Here is a 17,343-nt window from a genome sequence, read left to right on the forward strand (position 1 = left end):
AGAGACAAGCACAAGCCCACAGAGCAGTGCATTTAATGTTTTCAGTATTTGATAACCTGCTACTTAAATTATGAGCCAGACCTGGGGAGTAAACCAGAGAAGTTTGACATGCAAAGCAAAGAGGGAGCTGAGCACATCCACTTCCATCAGCATTCCTGCAGCACAAGCTTTAGTTACCTGGAAACAACTCCTGTGCACAGCCATTGTGGTGCTTAAAGCAGCTGTGAAAAACATCAGTGCTGTCCTTTTCAGCTGGAAAAAGGGTGTTGCTTGCAGGGCAGGACAATATCAAATAGAAAACTAAGAGACCTTCAAACAACTTGGGATGGAGGGAAAAAATTCTTCTCTTTATCTTCAGTTTCTTTAAACAAAAACAGAGGAACTGAAAAAAGGAAATCTGACTCTGCCTGGAAATTTTCAGTCTTCAGTAAAGCCGTGTGTGAGAGACAGGAGAAAATTCCTCTGAACTATGTGTTCAACATTCTTAAATGCAACAGTTCCTGTTATTCCTCTGCTCTTTAAACTGCTTTGTCACAAGAGGCTGTCCTACACTTGATAAATTCCACTTTAATCAGCAGGTGCCTTAACTTATGACTCAGAAGAATGAAAAAATTGGTTAATCAGTCAAAAATGTATATAATCAAATAAAGAAAAACTCATAGAACCTCTGGGGCACAGTGTCGGGAGGTGATTAATAATTAAAGTTCCCATTTTCAAAGGGAAGTTTTATTCTTAGAAGTGACTAATTTACCAATCCAAGATTCCATTTTCCTTATTGCTTTAATATCTTTTTAGAGTAAGGGGAAATGTTATTCACAAAAAATCATAAGTCTCAAATAAAATTAAAATGAAAATAGAAATGCCTTTTAGTACCAGCACTTGCTTTCCTGAGGTTAATGCGGAAATTGTTTGTCATTTCCCTCACTTTATCTATTTCAAAGGAGAGGAGGCTGATACTGTACAGGAATATATTCAGAAATGAATTAATTATAAACACTGTAAAAATATAGTCTTACTTGTTAAAATGGCTTCCATCTTAAAACAATGCCTATAGTATAATATTTGCCACAATACCATTCCCAGCTTTCTCTATTCTCTCTCACTCCATACAGAAATGCTTGAGAACTGAGATGGATTATAAAAGACTGATAAATTAAAACTGATAAATTAATAAATGGATAATTACAATTACCCATTGCAATATAAAATAAGATAAAATAAAAAAAAATAGGTGAGGTAAATATATTTGATACATAGTAAAGAAATCAAGATGCTGCAACATTTTCTCCTGTCTGCAGAACTGATTAGCAGAACTGTGATAAACTACCCCTACCTAAAAAGAATCCAGTTAACAGTTTCTAGTGGACCATGGTCAATAGAAATTACTTGTGGTTTTACTATCCAGAGCTCTAACACTTAAAACTCTGTGACTTAATGAAAAGCACAGCATAACCTTCAGCAGTAAACCTTTTCAGAAAGAACTCGTGTGCTTAGACTGCCAAGTGAATTTCAATGCCTTCCTAACAGAGAGGCAGAACTTCCCTGTGTGGTGTGAGCAGGCATCAGCTCCAGCTGGGTCCTGCAGCCCAGCTCAGACACTGCACACAAGCAGCAGCTCTGCCACAGGGCTCTCAGGGCTCCACCAGCCCTCCTGGGAATCCCACCACCAAACCCAAGGCAGGACTGATTTCCTGTTCCCAACACAGCACATCCCTTACTGGATACTGCTTCATCATCCCTGCTAGAAATTACTTTTCCCTGGAGCTTAAGGAGAGGCTTCTGCAGAGGAAAATCTCTCTTTTGCAATGTATCAGGCTGCCCCAAATGGCAGGAATTTTCAGAGGACTTGTTCCTGAAGGAGGATAACCTCCCTACAAGGTCTTTACTCTTCTGCTTCACCCATCTCCCCCAGCTGAGCTCTGCACCAGCATATTAGCATGCACAGCATCCCCTTCTGAAAAGCAGAAACATTTCCAGCAAGAGCACTCCGTGCGAGCTGGTCTGCTAAGTGGCTTTGCCTTCTCCTTTAAATATGCTTAAAATAAAGCGGATCTCAGCAAAATAGTTTCCCTGTTATTCCTCTCCCTGTGCAATGTATTCAGAGTCAGGACATTTTTAGACCCTCTCCTTTGACTCCTGTGAGTTTGCACCCAGCCCCTCTGCCTGTTTATGTGGCTCCAGGCTGCCCCGTGCCCCCACTCTGCTGTGGCACCAGTTCAGACCAGGCACCCCCTGCAAGTGGGCTCTGCAAAGCCCAGCCCTGGGAAGCAGCTTTGTGCCACCACCTCAAAGTCAGGACAGAGGATATTGGTGATCTGATGGCTACACATGGCATTAGAGCAGGCTTCAGTATTCCTGCTGGATGTTACTCTCTGCTTGGGAGACACAGTGAGAGGAAATGTATGGGCTCTGTGTAGTCTTTATGTCCCAAGTAGCAATCTTCAAGTGCAAAAATCATTTGCCAGATCCTTTCAGATTTCACCACACAAACTACAGTTTCTGTGTGGGTTCAAAACCACTGCTGACTTTAACATATCAGAGGTTGTTATACTGTTTTCTTACACCAAGAAGAGACTTCACAATTAGGTTCTGCAGCCAAGGCTTTCTTGTCAAAGATAAATGCATATGTGATCTGCAGCTATTACTATTAATTTATAATAATTATTTTTATTTTTCAGTAATCATGGCTACAGATCAGATAGTCATATCAGTTTGCTTTCAATTAATAAAAAATTTCAATTGAGGCCAACATTTACGCACTCATATTGCTACATTTACACACATCTCTGGAGATTCAAAACCCATCTGGATAAGTTCCTTGTGTCACCTGCCCTGGGTGACCCTCCTTTGCACTGGACAATCCCCAGAGGTCCCTTCCAACCCCAAGGATTCTGTGCACATGCATCATGCAGGTCCACATCTACTTCAAAGGGCAGAATCTGACCAAGACTATTCTAAATACAATTTTTTATTCACTATGGTAAAACAGAATCTATGATTTCACGCAATGACACAACTGGATTTGAGCTACTAAACTTTTATCCCAGCAGAAATATCCATTTCTTACTTTGTCATAGAGTATGGATTATATTCTGTTAGATCTTAACTACAATTTGAAAAATTTAAAATCCTTTACACAATGCCTATGAATTTTATATTTGCCATTTATCTTTGACACTGCATAGAGGAGTTAAGAAATTAAAAATATCTATTGCATAAATAGATGTATTTAAAACAATGCAGGACAATCAAAGACAAAAGATCCAGGCGGATGCTTTAGTTCAGTAAAATACTCAAGTGTCAGCTCCTCTGAATTAACTGGGACTATTTACATTAAGTTGTATGCTTTGGCTGAAGGCCAAAGCAGAGTGTGGCTGTGCTGCTGCTGAGTTTGGAAGGATTTCCCTTTCTGACCCACTGCTGGTCCCAGCTCAGTCTGGAGGTGAGCGCGTGGCACCTCCAGGCTGCCTGCACTGCACTGCCTCCAACCCAGGCACCCAGAAACTCAGGAGCAGAGGCAGGCTTTGCCCCCCTCCAGGGGCTGCCTTGCTGTCCCAGCCAGCACAGCTGGAGCTCCAGCAGGAGCAGATGGAAACATCGAGGCTGCTTCACCACCCACAGGTGCTCAGACTTGATTGTGCTGAGCACAGAATAGGAATGAGACTGGCAGAGAATAGAATGCAAGCTTAATGAAGAATAGCTGTTAAAATACTGACTGGTATCTTTTTTAAATTGTTATAAATATAGACAATACAATCTCTGGCAAAGCCCTCAGACCTTCAAATCTATACTTAGCTCAGCAAGTGAACAGGAGTAGAAGCTAAAATGGAAGCGATGGCACGTATTTTAAGAGAACTAATAAATCATTCATCAGTCTCTAATTATCCTACTCTATAATCAGAGAATCAAGCAATAAGTATTTTGTACCCAAATTGAACACTTCTACCTGGCCATTGACTAAAATTGGGAAACACTTAAAGACTTCTGTTTTGGTTTAATTATAGACAGCCCAATTTCAATCTATTTATTATGTCATTTGCATCTCATCCTGAAAAACCCATATGCATTTCAGCATCTTTAATTGTGTGATTAAACCAATGACATTAATGTCTGCAAGACTTTTTCTTTTATTTTGAATAACATTACTCTAGTATGAGAATTAATCTGAAAATACTTAATCACACTTTACTGTATTTTAATAATATTCCTCAGCACTCAAATGTAAGGGTTCTTCTTTTGCTGACCTGCTTAGATATATTCACAGGAAAACTAGGTTTTCTGGGCATATAGTATAATTCATATTAAAAAAATATATTAATCCCTCCAAATAAACAAAAAACCCAGTTCCTAAGGACAAGGTCCAGATCTCCTAAATGTTCTGGCAGTAGATGCCTCCAGCAATGCTGGGGCTTACCAGTCTTATCTCAGAGATGCTGTTGACAAAACAACTCTAAGTTTTGAAAACTTTCTAACCAACCAACTTTCCAACTTAGGTCACCAACATAACTGAAAACAAAAGGAAAAATGTTCACTGATATCAAAGGCAGAAAGATTTGGCTGATTTATTTTTAACCTGCTTGAAATATGAAGTCCTCCAAGACTATGAGCGAGGGCACTGTAATGTAATTGAATCCATTTTGAGGAGAAGATATTGGTAACAAAGGTGCTGGGAAAAGATTTTCATATTCATCTTTAAAAAAGACTTTCAATTTAAGTGTTTTTAGACCTTCCAGTGAAGAATACTTGTATACACTGGCTAAATATACTGCAGAAATTGTAGCAGATCTGGATATGATTGTGTAAACTGCATACCAAAAGTAGCCTATGGTCATGCTTTAAACAGACTATCAAGATTGCTACTTTATTTAGGCTCTGTGTGAGCCTTTTATGTCTGTTAGACATAACAACTGAAATAAAACTGAATGCATATTTTTGACTCAGTAAATCTTTAAATGTCTCAGAGATTCTCCATTATTGTTAAAGTTCCATTAACATCATAAAAGATCTTGCATGTATCATTATAGATTATAAGCCCTATTCTGTTTGTAAACTTAAAATTTAATGAATTTTTACATAAATGTCTCCTTACAGCACAGAAGCATAACAATATCAAGTAGAAAAATACCCTTTAAGAGAGTCAAACCCGCACATTTACTAATATATTCTGTTTGTAGATGTTGCGGTTTGACCCTGGCCCAACACCAGGCACCCACCAAAGCTGCTTGCTCACCCTTCCCTGCCACAGCTGGGCAGAAAAGAGAAAAAAAGTTAACAAAATGTTCATGAGTTGAGACAAACACTTCAAGGATAAAAGAGGCTGAGCTTAGAGGTGCAAACTGAATTTATTACTAAGAGAGGTCCTTGAATTTTAACAAGGGAAGAAAGCTGACGTTATTCCCTGTTTATTGAAAACTTATCCATTTATCTTCATAATGTAAGTTTTCATTGAGAAGATAAAAATAACACATGAATTAGCTTTGTGAGATGCAAATGACAATCTGTACCAGTATTATGTCTTGGCACACAAATAATTGGTATTGACAGTTAATAATCTCATGTTGTATGTGAAGAGTCTTTTTCCTTGAACTTGAGAGAACTAGAGCAGTCACACAAAATATATGGCAAAAACAAAACAAGAAAAAAGGTTTGGCTGGTGTAAAGATGTGATTGTGCAAGGCAAAGAAACAGAAACACATTTTCTATCAATTCCTGTGCTTTGTTCTGCCTACTGACTTTATTGACTGGACATGAATGTCAACAGGTGTCCTGGCACTGATAGGAAGAATAAAAAGAAGAGATTATTTTAATTTTTTTCACTTGTTTTAAAAAGAATGAACGTAGATTGCAAAAATTTCTTTTATAAACTCATGTATTTCCTTTTTAATTTCATTTATTGTTTGGTCCAAAGCTATTGTTTGTAAAGTGTAAATGTAGAATAATAATTTTGCAGAAAAAGTAAGGATTGACTTAACGCTGGAGCTTTTCTTGTTTATGAGGTTTGACTTGAAATCCTGGAGACACTGAAAATTAGGATATTTTGAGTGCAGGTATTTTATACTTCTCTTGATAGTCTTACAAAAAAAAAAAAAGTCACAAAACCTGCAAAGCTGCTCCTAAAAGACACACACATTTTTCCTGGGAAGGTTAGTTATCTGTCTACTCATGCCTGGTGCTAATCTTCTGAAGAGTTTTGAAAGGGGCTTTGAAGTGGCAGCAAGACAAGTGCCAATATCCCCAGCAAGTCAATATATTAATTCCTCTGAATACCAACTCAAGGCTTTGGAAATGCACATAAAAGGCCGAGGCAGAAATGACACTTATAGCTGCATTCATTAAGAGCAAGTTCATACCCATTTTCTGCCTAATGAGCATCCAAGATAAATCAAACTTACTGAGCTCCCCAAGCTTTGATTTAAAGAGATCCTTAATAACCTAGGGCATAAGATATAAGTGCAACTATAGTTACACAATCAGAACCAGGCCAAGGATAAGGTCTTGATCCTTTGTAATGGCCAAACATCAATTATCATATACTGACACTGAATTTCAGAAGCCTTGATTTACTTCCTGATTTGTGAGTAGTTTCTATTCTAAGCAAACAACTGCAAATTCTGAGTTGATGAAAAACGTTGCAATATAAATAAATGTTTAGAATATTAAATTGCTTCCATAATTCATCCATGGCATACACTCACTCCATCTCCAGCCCTGTATAAGAACTTATTTAACTAAACCTATTAATGGCTGAAGAATGGTGCTGGGAGATTAAGACTAGGAATTGAGCATATAATGCATGTATTAAAATTACATAATGTTAATGCTCTTTTAAAGAGCAATTTCTGTAGAGGAATTTAACAAACATTCTGGCTTAAAAAAATGATGGATGCAAAGTTCAAGACCAGACCCATTAATAGTGCTGCAATATTTTTTTTTCAATACAAATTTGACAGTGTTTCATAGCTTTCAATTCTTTCAAGACTTTCAATTCTCCATATTTTGTTGCAGCAATATCCATAAGGTGTTTTCTTGGTTAGATTTACTCTCAGCTTCATTCAGAAGCACATGTGTTATCCCATAGTTTCAAAGGAGCAGTGGCTGCATCAGGAGTGTGTTTCACATCTTGCTTCTCCTACTGTGGTGCTACACCTCTGCTGATTCTTTTCTGTGCAAACCTTATCTTTATTTTTCTTGTTATAATTTTTGCTACTTAGCAAAAATTATAACAAGAAAAATAAAGATAAGGTTCACTTAGCAAGTTTATGTCTCATGATTGCACACTTGAAACATAGATGTCAATGCATGGACACTTTCAGGTGTCACAGGTTGGTTTTGCACTTGTTGTGACCAGCTCAGGGTATAAAGTCCTGCTCCCTTGCTGAAAGACAAATGCTTCTGCACAGGCCATGCTGGGACCAAGGCTGCCAGGTGGTGAGGCAAGAAAAACTGAAATAAAGCTTTCTATCAGTGCTGGTAGGGCATAATCCAACCTTTTGTATGGGAGTGTTCTACACTACAACAGTCTGATAAAATTATCAGGGAGTAGAGAATACATGTAGATAGTGTATTTGAAGGTCAGAGAGGCAAAGGATCACAATTCACCCTTCAGGATCTTTTAAAGATTATAGTTTTCATTGCTTTAATGTTTCTTCCCCCACAGCAGTAAATCTGTGTTAAGACAAGTTGAAGGGAGCTTGCCTGTTGTGCATTTCTATGAATTGCCTGTCCCCATCACTTCACTGGAAAAACTCTCTTATGTGGTTATAATAATGTAGGAATCCAGCATATTTTCCAGCAAATTTAAAGAGCTGAAACATAAATTTTGTTCTGTTTGTTTCCTTTTTTTTTTTTAGTTTGCTAAATTTCAATACAAATGGAATAGAATTACCTGAAATGCCTGTTCAGTCCTAAATCCTTGTGATTGCTTTATAGTTTCACTCCTACTGTAAAGCACAGCTTCCAAACTACAACACTTTATTCCTACTGTATGATTGACATAAGAGCATTTAATATTGATATTTAATTCTTACCATGATGTCATCACTGCCATCAAACAAGAACATCTTACAGTTAAAAAGTATTTGCTTCTTACTCATTACCAGGACAGCTCTGTCTGCTCTTTGCATTTTTACATTGAATTCTTTAACAGATAATTTTATGAGGATTGGACATCTCACAAACATATTTCACATTTCTCTGCCGTACCTTCAGACACCTCTCAGCTGAATTTCAGCTGCAGTGGTTGCTATATAGTAAATGAACAGACACAATCTGATAAGAACTTCCTTGTTACACTGGCTGACTCTTGCCCTCTGAGAGCTTTAGCTTTCCAATTTCTTCCTCCTGTAAAAAACTAATGAGGTCCCTTCTGTGCTGCTCATATTTTCAGTCATTCTTCATTGCAGTGGTCTTTAAAAAGCTTTTCTGTCAAAGAAGTTGCTCTGAAGGTATTAACTTGGCATACTGAAATAAATGCATCCATTCACCTTAATTATAAAAACTGTCTCTCTTTATAACTCAGTAAAAATCTACTTGGGTAAATAATACTTTAAGCTATAATCCAATTTTTGCACACGTTTTCCCAAAAAGAATTTTTCCCCTTTCATTGTTGAGACCAGTACTGTTCATTATATAACGGCAATTTTATTTAGTTTACATGCTTTTTTCTAATTTTGTATAATATTTTGAATAAATCAAAACTTACAAAGAAATACAAGAGGCTGAGAGCTGTGAAACCATATAACCTGTCTTGCTTTACTGAAGACCTCTTAAAACTAGGGTGCTAATCTTGTGCTTTTGGCACTTGCTATTTTACACTGACTTGGTACTAGTAAATATTTTTTCCTAAGTGCACCCACATACATTAAATAGTCTAGAAGGTACAGTTAAAGAAAATTTATACATAAAACCCCTCCTGCCATATTACCCATGGAAACGCCCCCTTGAGCTTTGTGTCAATCCAAGACTGTTTTTTAATCAATGTTTGCTTTGATAAGGTTTCAAATGTATGACAAGGAGTTGGTGAGGCATCTCCTGTTTGCAGCATATTGCTCTATAAAATCCTGTGGTGGTCAAGAAACATTTTAATGAAATGTTCTACTAAACAATGTCACTAGCAGAGTCTTTTTGAGAATAGGTCCTACTTTGATAGTACCTTGTACATCAATTTGCTGAGGAGTAAACTATCTAGTACTCTTTCTCAGTTTGAATGGTTTAATTAAGCCCAGTCACAGTTAGTATTGAAAGGCTGGTCCTTAATAAACATTAAAATAGAAATTCACGGCTTTCATTTTTTTTATTGCAGTAGTTGACATTTTAGTGATTACACAGGCAGCAAGATAAGCCATCTCATCATTGTTACAAAGTTCTGTCAATGGATTGGAGGGGAGATGGCTCTCAAAACAAAATCCTGGCTCCTTCCAGTCACCCCCCATGACTCCACATCAGGCTCCATAATCTTGCTGGGACAGAGAGAACTGGCAGATCTCTCTCAAGGGAAATGGGAGGGAGGTGCAGGATGGGCTCCATGACTGCAAATTCCTTGACTGAGCCAACCATTCTGAGAATTTCACTTTGCTGGTTCAAATATTTTTCCAGGCAGTTTGAGTTTGTAAAGAATACTTTTTGATATTTAAAAAAAAATTAAACCCCAAGAAATTAAAGGAGTCTTGCCCAAAGTGCTCAACTGTACTTGTTCAATTAATCTGCATGATTGACCTCATTTCGCCTAATAATACACATTAAAATGGCAGCATATAGCAGGGAAACAAAAATGGGGCTGGTACTAGGACCCCACTGAAAATCCTTTGCAGGACAATAAGCAAATTTGATGATGCAGGCAACACTGGCTATTCTACACAGCCAAGGCCTACTCTTGCAGAGATGAGAAGGAAAAGAACCCAAAAATAATAAAAAAAAAACCAAAAAACAAAACAGACAAAGGCAGAACTCCATAGGATGTTGGAAGCAGGGAGCCAACATTATAAATCAGAGAAACTCTTGGCTGCCATAACCAGAAACAGATACATGCAGATCTGCCCCCGAAAGAATTCTGAATGTTGGGGACGTGGATATTGGCATATCTAAGATTTATAAAATCAGCCTCAAATACATGGCAAAAGGTAAAGTGAATTAATGTAAGATAAAATTTATGATGAATATCTAAGGATCACAGGCTGGCTTTGCAGTGACGTGTACCATAACCCAGCAAATGGGGGTATCAAAGCAAAACAACTGATGCTGTGGATCATCACCCAACCTTTATGAATTTTGAGAGGGTTGTTCTAGTCTGGCCCTGTAGGCTGAACATGCATTACTGCTGGACCATATCAGATACACACCTGGAGACCATCATCTAATTATGTTCAATTTGCAATGATTTGAATTTTCATGTTCTGAGACTCCTCCCTAATGTGAGCCAAACTGCAGGGAATAGGAACAGCCACATTTGCTTCAAAAAGCCACAAGATACAAATAAAACACTAACATAAATCCTCATTTACATAAGGGTTTGATAAAAAAGGCTATCTTTGAAGCATATTCTGATCTTAATTATTTTCCATCACATTAGATGAATGTGAATTAATTCTTACATTAGATTGTAAGAGCTTCTAAAACGTGTATTCTTGCTCTTCTATCTAGAAAACAAAAACCTTTGAGCTCTAATGGAAAAATCTGACTTACAATCTGTTACCTGCTCTCTGTATGTTTCTACAGCAATATATTAATAGAAAAGGAGTTTTAACTTATACAGTAGAAATGATCATGCTTGATGAGCACATGTTTCAAAACTAGGGGAAAATGCCTAAATTGCTTGGGTGACTGATACTTTTTCTATGTTACTTAATTTCAAGGTCAACGAAAAGATAAAACAACAAAAAGTTCACAGAAAAACCATGGGGCTAAAAGTGTGAAGAGTACATATTCTGTTCTTTGAAGAAAAAAATGGTAGAAAAATATAAATTATAGGCAGAATTATGTCCTTAAGCCTCTTCTGGCTGATTCTCCTAAATTACAACAACATGTTGCCATTTTGACAGAACTTATATTTTACAGCAGATGTTTTGTGATAGTGAACTTTTTGCCTTTAGCAGACTTCCTTAGCTTCTCTGTTCTGTTTTGTTTCTGGGGAGAGGAGCAGTTCAAGGCTGAACCTTTCTGGTTGCTGCCTGTCAAATATCAAGCACTAGGATATTGGAGTAACTCCATTTCTGTTCACTGATCAGTTTTATTTACAGGCACGTGCTGGTTTGCTGTCCCACTTGATAAGTTTGTATCACTGTCTCCAGAAAATGACCTCTAGTCTTTTTCTTTAGCATCCACAAGGCAAAGCATACTTTGATCTATTTTAATTACTAAAGCAAACCACTCTGCATACTAAAAAAAATACCACCAGTTTTGCAGTCACAGGGCCATTGGCATCCCCAGCTGATCAGAGAAATTAATGACACCATTACAGAGTAGCTGAAGGTTTTGTCACAGAATTCTGGTAAGGCAAGTGTCACATGCAGATTGTTGTATGATGCAGTCTCAAGTAACTTCAACACTTAGCTGTCTCAAATTACTGTTTGAATTACATATGTTAGTGAATGACACTGCTTTTACTTTGCTAGGAGGAATGTACTTCCACTCTTGACAAGAGATCCTGTACACCAATATGCTTGGGGTTTTGTCCAGAAAAAACAGAGGCTATTGTTGTGGCATCACACATTGCTCAGTATCAAAATATTGTTGCATTGCATATTTGCCCTCAAACTCTCAATTGATGAGATACAAATTTTAAAAGTGTGGAAAGCACAACCCACCAAATCTGCTTCAAAACAGAAGCTATATTTTATAGGTCTGATTTTACAGACTTTTATCATATTTATGCAACTAAGTTTTAGCTAAATATTTATTGGTATTGTGAGCGTACATCTCATTTTTTGTCTATTACAAATGGTGTCTGCATGAAGCTTTTAATCTAATCAGTCACAGCTGAAGATGGGTGAGATGTACCCTGCCTTTAATAACCTGAAAAACAGTTTTGCTTTGAAAATGAACTGCTTTAGTTGTTGCCTTACCACAAAATGAGCAAGTCACGATAACTTTTTTGTCAGTCTCTGAAATATTGCTAATTATAACTTTGTGTTGTCCAAAGCCTTTGCAGTCTCATTCTCTTTGCTAAGAGTAGACCATGGCAATCAAGAGGATGGTTCCATATCCATGCCAGCAAGTTACTCTCAGAAGTACAAACCTCTTTTCCCCACAGCAGAACACAAGTGAAAAAGTGGCTTCCCTCCCAGTCATAACAGGGACTGTTAGCCCAAATACTCCTCAAATTTTGATTGCTCTTGATTGGCAGCAGTAAAAAGAGAAAAGGCTCAATAACCCTTTTTAGGGAACCAATACTGACCTAGGAGGCCCAGTTTCTATGCAGACACATTTGCTAATTTTCATAAGCAACAGTTTAAGTTCTAAAGCAAAACCAAATTAATACTGGGACATGAAATCTTGAAAGAGGTAAAAATGCACACCAATATCCCTGCAGCAAAGACCTGGTAAATATTAAAAGTTTTTATGAAAGCAGCAAGTAAAGACTATGGGTGGTGACTATGGCTTCACAAGAACTTGGTTTAGTTCACATTTTACCTGGGCAGGCCTCCCTGCTTATTTCAGTTCCCAGTTTGTTTGAACAGGGTGGTGGGCAGGGACCAGACCAAGCTGTAACAACCCAGCTGAACTCAGCTGGGTACAGGAACTGGGCAGCCAATCCTTACACCTACAACACTGTTGATACTATTCAACAGTAAAAAACTGTTTGGTTGCATTCAAAAATATCACTTTGGTCATCTTGGATTATCAGAGACCTTCAGAAATTATATTGGTTGAGTGCTCCCTTAGAATAAAGGGCACAATTAGATTATAAAACAGTTTCAATTCCAACTAATATTTACATTCATGAGTAATATCCAAAAAATATTGATTTTCAAATGTTTGGGGGTTTGACTCTATAGCCCAGTGATTATATTGTCTGCTTCTGGATGAAAACAATAATTTCCCAGTATAATATAAGCATCCATGCAAACTATTGCAAATACAGACTTAATGTTAAAAACCTTGCCATATAAATATAACAACTGTGAGGTATTTTTCTATTAATTAAATAGATGGAATGGAAATTGTAGTTAAATCAGCGTGGTTCAATGAACAAGAAAAAAAAAATTAAAAGTTCATCAAGCAGCTCTCCAGCTAACATCAAAATTTAAGTTCTGCCTAACACCAGTGGCTCTGCAAGGAAATTCAAAACATATAAATCATTATTTAATCTGTAACATCAAAAACAAGCAACACAAAACAGAAAATAAATCAGGAGAAACCCACCTTAGGAGGAAAATTAGTAGAAACAAGGACCCCTGGGCAGAGGAAAGACTTCCATCTACCATGCTCTGCTCTTCTATTGCCTGTAAATGCCTGCCACTAACACCTGGAGCTTCAATTTCCCAGCACAGCTGTTCTGGGAAAATGACACAGGTTTTGCTCATGTAATTTCAGTACATATAAAGCTAAACATAAATAATTTTAAAATAGGAGGAAAATGAAGAAGATTTATCTTTTGGACAAGGACTATAAAGGAGATGAATGAAAAAGCTAAGCTAAAAATCATATAATTACATCCCTTTGTTAATGATTGTCCAGTGTATTCCCCATCTCCATTTGCTATCGCTGACTACACTTTTCAACACTAAGCAAGTCATGCAAAAATGAAATTTGAAAATGTGAATATCACTGCAGTATTCATGTGGCTGTTCCTACAGCAGCCCTGGACCTCTGGAGCAGGACGGTGCAGGCAGGCCAGCTCTGACAGGGCGCTGCAGCTGTGCAAGCAGAGCTCCATGCAGTGGCACCAGGAGTCAGGGAGTGTATGGTGGTCCCAACTGGAAGACAAATTCATCTCAGGAGTCTCCTGGTCACCACCTGTAGGAAGGGAGGGAGGTGCTGGAGCAGGAGGAACCGGGGAGCTGAGCACTGTGCCCTCAGTGGGGAGGGATCCAGCACCTGGCAAGGCAACCTGTGCCTCACCTCTGCTTCACAAACTTCTGTGACCTCATGTTTGCAGGAAAGTTCCAGCTTAGCACTGCACCCCCTGAAATCTACAGGCATTTAAATGGGTAATTGAACTTCACAAGCTGCATTCATCTCAGTCCAGACAAAGGCACAGAGACAGGGGGGAGAAGGTAAATGTGTCTAAGGTCACCTAAGAAGTCAGCAGGGTATTTGGCTTGCAAAGCAACAAAGCAGCAAAATTCAGCCTAGAGGGACACATTTAAGTTTGAGAATATTTATGACCCATGGCCTTAAGTGGATTCTGAAATGTTTGGCTGAAAAGGCATGGATTTAAACATGTTTTAAGCATCTATCTGAATACAGATTGAGATATTCTGACTCTACATCTTTTAGTTCAATCAAAGGCAAAATATTTATAGGAGGACAGGTGAACTGAAGTTTTTCCTAATGATTTTTTGTTAATTTTTAAAACTATATTTGATTGTTTCTTATTTCTGTAAATATTTATTTCAATTTGCTCCCATTCCTTAACAGTCACCTAATTTCTCTTATCCTCTAATAATCAGTATCAAGGGATTTTTAATGTACTAAACATTGTATGGTTTGATAATTTTTTTCAAGGAAAGAAGTGTAGGCATTCAAGAACTTTGAGTAATCTAGAACTTCTGCTTTCACAGATTTTTGTCTTACCCAACTTTAGGAAAAAAATCAATATTGTTATTAAGAAACTATGAAGATACAGGTGAGTTTATTGGTCTGTAGGAACATGAACTGTCATTAAGTATATCAAAATGCAAGTCATCATTCTGAGATCTGAGTCCTAAACAAATATTTTCTTCCATCTGCAGAGCAGGAAGGACAGCAAGCCACAAAACTATTTCTTTTTGAAGTATAACTGGTTGCCACACCACGATGCCAGGAGTCCACACCTCACTTTCTGTGGGGAGAGCTGCCTTGCTGTTCAAGGCCAGCTGATCTTGTGCTATGGCAGCTCCAGGGGACTGCAGATCTCCAGTCAAGACTTCACCTCAGCAGCAGCAGAGAGATGGAGTGTAGGAGATAACCCCATATGGTGCTTGTATTCCACTGCAGAGAAATCCAGCTGCTGGAGGAAAAGCCTCCTGACAAAGATCTCATCAATGATCACCACTGCATTTACAAGTACGCAATCCCCAAAAGCTCCCAGTTGTGACCTTTGTTCTTTTTGGTGTTTTTAGTAAGTTCCACAATGGGTTTTTTAGAAAATAGATTAATTTTCCATTCTTCCTTACTAACATCAAACAAGAAATCCTATTATTATTTAGTGAAGAATTCTCCACTTTTGGCTTTACAGATTAAAATCTGTGGTGATATTTGGCAACAGCATGGCAAGGCATAATTAATTGTTGCCTCTGTGGATTAGAAAATCAGAGAAAATTTTCAGTAACTGGGTTTTCTGTTTGAAATACTGTATTCAAAGACTATAAAACTCAAGAGACAATCATCATCTCTAAGTTTCTGGGCATCAGCTATTTTTTCTCTTTATTCCATTTTTAATAGATAATGGGTTCAAAGAAGTGCTACTTCCAATTTTCACACAGTTCTAGAAAGAAATGTCTTTAATGGACATTGTAAGTGAGACTGACACTTTGAAAAGAGGGCAACTTGTTTTGATGAAGATTCTTAGTTGCATTTCCCTGAAAGTTTCTACTCTTTTTTCTCTATCTACTAATTTTTTTGAAGAGTAAAGGGATGATGAATAAAACCTTATTTAAGATGAAAGAGGCATAAAAAGAATGAACTTTTTTATATATCATTGCTTGCCTTTTACAAAAACAAAACAAAACAAAACAAGAGTCCACCACTAAGTGACAAGTAAATGTCCTATTATTTTCTTTACTGTGACTATAAATTAAAGGGGGGAAAAAATTAAGACGCTGAATTTTTTTATGTCTACTAAAAGGTTAACAACTGTGCATTTGATATATTACTGAAACACATTAAAATAGAAATCAAGTTGGAGTCATATATTTTACAAAATATTTCCATTTAATCACACGAGCAGGACTTGTAAATAACAGAGCTCAAAGCTTTGGAGCAGATGGTCTTTCTGTTTTAATTCTTCATCTGATCTGCTGTATGCCAGTAAATCTCTGAGTTTCATTTGCTTTATTCAAATCCCTTGGCTATTCAGGACACATTGTGTCAAAGTGTTCTGTTATGGAATTGCAGTTGTTTTATATATCCCTAAACTAAAATAAAACATATGTATATTTTGCCTACAGAAAGAAAAATATGATAAAAACCACAAGACTGAAAAAATATATTCTTTCCAGGTGACCTATTTAAATACTATATATATGTATATGAATATATACCAAATTAATAGGCCAGACTTCAAAAAGTGCTTACTAGAAATTTAGAAGCAAAAATAGTTCTAACTATGCTGAAAATCTTTCTCTATGTCAATTTCAATCCATCATTTAATAAATTTACCAAATTATGATTCAATTGGTTTAACTTCACTGCTGCTAATCACTTGCACTAACATTATCAAAGCATTGCACAGAGCTGTGCCAGGCTCACTTTGGCTGACTTTATATTTAATAATATTGTTTATAAAGGATATAGTTCTACATTCCTGTGTAACATGAAAGACATAAACTCTTTTTGAAAACTCTATGGAGTCATAAAGCTGGCTTGGAAAAAACACATCTGCCTGACATCTTCCTTTTCCAAATGTGACTGTAAAACTGCAGCGATGCACATCACCTAATACTGAGTTACCTGGAGACGTGTGTTCAAAGGCATCTTTCCTTTCTCATTGGAACAATTTGTTCAGGAATGAAATCATATGACCCTACGACTCACTGGTACTGTGCGCATTCCTATATATAGCTTGAGATTTTCAAAGATATTCTCTTAAGTTAGGTGCCTGAAATCCACAGATGGACTTTTTTGATAAATGCATTACCCCTAGTTGTGTTTGGATTAGGTCAGTGGAATACAGATGGAAAAGGGAAAAAGTAAGAATTGAAAGATATTTAGCTTTTTTCCTTCAAAAGAGCACTTTTGCTGGTAGAAACAATTTGTATTTTCTTTTATTTTTTTAAGCAGTTGTTTTGATAACACAAGCCATAAAACAGCCTATTTGTTTGATTACATCCAAATATTTTTAGCGTTTACTACGGAATGACATGATAACTGCGATAACAGCTTTTGAAAGGAAAAGATAAAATCTGGGTTACATGTGAGCACTGATGGACAGGAATCTCAGCCATGGAGGAAAAATAGTTTTGTCCTACTTTCTGAGCAGATGCG

General features: G+C 37.2%; 2 long non-coding RNA genes across 4 annotated transcripts in view; one reads left to right on the plus strand and one right to left on the minus strand.

Annotated features, from left to right (window-relative positions):
* LOC135279842 (uncharacterized) overlaps nt 1-13,440 on the minus strand; it is a 63,566-nt gene extending 50,126 nt beyond the window's left edge. The window contains exon 1 of one of the 3 annotated variants that reach the window (XR_010347014.1): nt 13,360-13,440. This is a non-coding gene — a long non-coding RNA (uncharacterized LOC135279842). The remainder of the gene's footprint in view (nt 1-13,359) is intronic. The other 2 variants (XR_010347015.1, XR_010347016.1) reach the window with 2 other exon arrangements.
* Nucleotides 13,441-13,968: 528 nt separating this feature from the next.
* LOC135280313 (uncharacterized) lies at nt 13,969-15,538 on the plus strand. The gene is made up of 3 exons (XR_010347320.1): nt 13,969-14,147; nt 14,721-14,785; nt 14,892-15,538. It is a non-coding gene; the product is annotated as an uncharacterized LOC135280313 (long non-coding RNA).
* The last annotated feature ends 1,805 nt before the right edge of the window (nt 15,539-17,343 follow it).

This window comes from Passer domesticus, chromosome 13, assembly GCF_036417665.1.
Source record: "Passer domesticus isolate bPasDom1 chromosome 13, bPasDom1.hap1, whole genome shotgun sequence".
Lineage (NCBI taxonomy): Eukaryota > Metazoa > Chordata > Aves > Passeriformes > Passeridae > Passer > Passer domesticus.